Source organism: Parus major, chromosome 21, assembly GCF_001522545.3.
Source record: "Parus major isolate Abel chromosome 21, Parus_major1.1, whole genome shotgun sequence".
NCBI classification, from domain to species: domain Eukaryota; kingdom Metazoa; phylum Chordata; class Aves; order Passeriformes; family Paridae; genus Parus; species Parus major.
In genome coordinates, this window is record NC_031789.1 from 6588934 (window position 1) to 6593127 (window position 4194).

At 48.6% G+C, this 4194-nt stretch overlaps 1 long non-coding RNA gene across 1 annotated transcript in view; it reads right to left on the reverse strand.

Moving 5' to 3' along the window:
- LOC107213674 overlaps positions 1–4194 on the reverse strand; it is a 25454-nt gene extending 21260 nt beyond the window's left edge. Inside the window, exons 1-2 of the long non-coding RNA XR_004500036.1 lie at positions 4129–4194; positions 633–835 (exon numbers count right to left, since the gene is read on the reverse strand). This is a non-coding gene — a long non-coding RNA (uncharacterized LOC107213674). The remainder of the gene's footprint in view (positions 1–632; positions 836–4128) is intronic.

Sequence of the window (4194 nt, forward strand, 5' to 3'; positions counted from 1 at the left end):
AGAGCTGCAGTTGGGACAGTTTTTCAGCTCAAGCCTGCTCAGTCCCTGGGGACAATACCCTGTCACCCACTGTCCTGCCCCCAGGGTGGACAGGGACCCTCCCTGCCCAGGGCTGGCCCTCAGTAGCCAGAGGCCTCCTAAAGGCAGCTTTGCCAAGCTCCTGCAGCCCAGCTGGGCACAGGAATGCACGCCAGGGCCATCAGCCAACAGCTCATGTTTACTTATTTGCACTCTTGTAAATAAAAATCAGCCAGACGAGCCCTGGGGGCCCAGCCAGACATGGAGTGTCTGTTCTGCAGTGCCAGAGCTGGGGCTGGCACCAGTGAAAATCTACTGGGCAATCTGCAGCAGCCCTGCACTGGCAGTGTGTTGGACTGCTGATTAAAAAGGAGGAATCCCATGCCAGGGCTCTGAGGACAGAGCTGAGATGCCTGTTTAACATTCCTCAGCCAATAAAAGATGTCTTTGTGAGTGAGAGACCTGATCCATTACAGAGGCTTGGACAGAACAAGCAATAATGGAAGAAGGACGAGTCCAGATCTTCACTTTACAAATGTCACAGCGCAGACTCAGCTGCTCCTCTGTGGTGTCCCAGAGGACACAAACCAGCTCTTGTCTCACACAGATCTCACCTTTGGGGGGATGCTGTGAGCATTGCTCTCTGTTACTCCAGGTAAATCCAGCTGCAGCCAGCTGCTCCTGATGGGTCACTGCAGACCAGCCAGGGCTGGCACAGGTCAGGAGCAGTGGAGAACAGCACTGCAGGGGCTCCAGCATTCTCTCACTGCCTCCTCCAAGGCTCCACAGCACCAGGGGCCAGATGCACAGCACAGAACTACAGGACAGAACAGAAGGTGTAAATAACCCCAGCAGCCAAGATTCAAATCACACTGAAATTATGGCACTGCAATTACAAATCCTGGAGCCATTAGGATTCAAGGCTCTCAAAACCCTTTATTGAATTTTCTTCCATCTCTATTGCATAAATAGTGGGAATCCTTCTATTCAAAGCTCTTTTGAAAGAACAAAACTGTAATTTGGAGCCAGTAAGAAGCTCTACCTCTGTTCTGTACACAGGGAAACCAAGGTACAACACCAGCAGCCCTGGGAGTGGTGGCAGAACCGAACTGCACCTGGACAGATTGGCAGAGGCATCGCCCAGCCCTGGGGAACAGATTTATCCCTCAATGGGCCATTAAGTAATTTGTCACCAATGCCAAACTATTACTGGAGAGAAATAAAAGCCTGGAGTTGCAGGCAGGGTTACACAACTGAGCTCCGTGGGCAGAGCAGTCAGAATTGCCATCAACACCTGCCCGGGCCCATTAGCCTCTGGCTGCCAGAACACACTCACCTTACCCAAACTGAAGCTCAAATCAAAAGGGAATTAAATACAGGCACATAAAGCCCTGCTTATGGGTGGTGCTGGCAGGAGATGCACATACAGTATTCACACCTGAATATCGAATTCAAAATACACAGAAAAAAGTTGTTTTGAAGTTTGATGTGGCACCTCTGACCCACTTTCCCTTTTCAGCAGACAGGAGGGGTGGAGTTAGAGAATGTCCAAGATGTACAGGCGAGTATTTCTGCACTCGGGGAACTCAGAGGATCTCTGCTTGTGTCAGGGACTTTGTGTTTAACTCCTTTACTCCAAGCCAATCTGAGCCTGTCCCAGGCTCAGGGAGGAGCACCGGGAGTTCTGTCCTAATAGTTTTCCTATTTCTGTCCTATTGAGGCACCTTCGTTCTTCCCACCCTCAGGATTGTAACTCCTCCCAACCAGGCCTACAGGATTCCTTTTCCTTCTCCTTTACACTCCCTATTTCTCACTCCATCTGACACCCTGCTTGAAAAGCAAACGCGGTCCTATCAGCCCAGAACAATACATTTCAAATAAGCATAAAAAAGACCTTTTATTGACATGAATAAATTGATTGGGACCATTACTTTGTAGCTGCTTCCCACAAAAAAAGCCTCTCAAAGGCAGCCCGAGGCAGGGCAGCAACATTTACATTTAGATGAAGGCATTTCTGTCACAACACCTCCCAACAGTTTCTGGCCCCGGGTACTGTCTCCAGAAGAAATCAGTGAAGCCAAGGAGCTTGGCTTTAAATAACACAGAAGGAAAAAGGAGAATTTGCTTCTGCAATCCACTGACTGTTGTAGTCTGGAATCACAGAATCAGCAGCAAAGGAATGTGAAAGCAGAGTGGTGACATCACAGTGTGTTCCTTTACTCCTGAGCTGCTGAGTGTCCTCTGGCACTTCTTCAAACACTGCTGCTGATGTCCACTTTATTTAAAACACTGCTACTGATACCCATTTTATTTAAAACACTGCTGCTGCTACCCATTTTATTTAAAACACTGCTGCTGATACCCATTTTATTTAAAACACTGCTGCTGATACCCATTTTATTTGGCACTCCATTAAGAGCATTAAGCTGTGAAGGAATGAACTAGAGAGAAGGATAAAAGTGTCAGCTGGATGACACTGTAACAATCCAACTTGAAGGAAAAACCCACCAAGGGTATTTTGCCAGCTCCAATTCAGCCACATTACCAGGACAAGAGCAGATTCCTTGTAACTGCCCAGACTTTGTAACTGGGGTTCATCCCAACAAGCTGCAAGGCCAGAGAAATCTCCATCCTCCAGATTTGACTAATAGTCTGGGGTCCAGCAGAACCAGGACCCCAGGCAAAGTGAAATACAACTCCATTGGCACCACACCGAGCTGTTTCCCAAGGCCAGCCCATCAATTTATCGGTAATTTCTCTCCCAAGCACACATTCCCTGGGCAGGGAGCTCAGCCTAGCAGCCACAGGAGGGTTCACAAGCAGCAGCTCTGCAGAGAACGTTCCTTCTGCTGACATTGCCACAGGTAAGGACACGGGACAAATATTTAAAGAGCTAACAAATGGTGAAATGGAATTGCAGCAGGATGCAGAAACAGGAAAGACACAGCAAAGTCACCCACAGTAACAGAACAGGCAACAGGACCAATCACTTCAATCTTTCCACATCTTAGCTGCACTCCTGAGCTACCCAAGGGTGCCTCACTGCTTGGGAAAGCACACTACTGCATTAATATTAATAAACAGCAAAGTTATTTGTGCTTACCATGAAGCTGGGCTTGATTTAATGTCCTCAAATTTGCACACTCTGACTTTAAAAACCTGAGATGTGTAAAACAACAATCAAATCTTGTCCTGGATGTGACTCCTACCTGCCAAGTGTCCTCCACTCATTCAATGCTGTCTTTTATGGTGTCTTTTCCCAAACCTTTCCATGACTCATCTGATCAGAAAATGGCTATGATCCATATATATTGTGAAGACTCATTTCTCTCATTTGTGAGGCCCGAGGAAGACATGCTCACATTGTGTCAGGAACCTGCTCTGCAGCAACATTCAGCTGCCACAGGTGACCATTCTAGAATTCAGTTTTATAAAAACCTCTGAGAGTTCATGCAAATAAATATTTTTTTGCCAGATTCCTTCACTGGATATTTCTCTAGGGAGGAGAAAAAAGTAGCTGAATTTGCAGGGGCCAAGTTACCACTTCTACAGAGATCAGCATTTGCAAAGAACAAAAAAATAACCTGGCTAAATTGTCCACGTGGGATTTGTGGTTTGCATTATGTTGTTTTTATCTTTTGCTCCAGTTTGTTTTTGCAAAGTCAACAGCACGAGAAAAATCAGCTTTAATTAAAGAGGGACACGAGCAGCACAGCAGATTGCAAAGGCTGGCTTGGACATGCAGGGCCCCCACAAAGGCTCTTCCCTCCTTCAGATGCTGCTTCTGACCCCTGAGAGTGAGAAACACCCTAAGGACGGACCCACCACAGAGCCAGCAGGGCTGTCTCAGCCTCACCTGTCCCCCAGGAGCACAAGGGGACGGGAAACACCTGGGACAGAGGGAGGAGAACCTGTGCAACCACACGGACAGAGGACAGCAATCCCCTGGGTGAGGGTCCGGGCTGGCCTGGGGACATGGGGACACCACTGGGGGAGGTGGGATGGAGGGGACTGAGGGACAGGGAGCCCCAAGGTTCTCTTGGGCTGCCCCCAGATCCCTCCACCGCCCTCCCGTCACCTTTTCCCGGCAAGGCAGGAAAATGACCTCACCTGGAGCCTTCCCTCGGCTTTTCCAGAACCTTCTGGGATCCCTCGGCTGCCGCTCCGCCCCCTCAG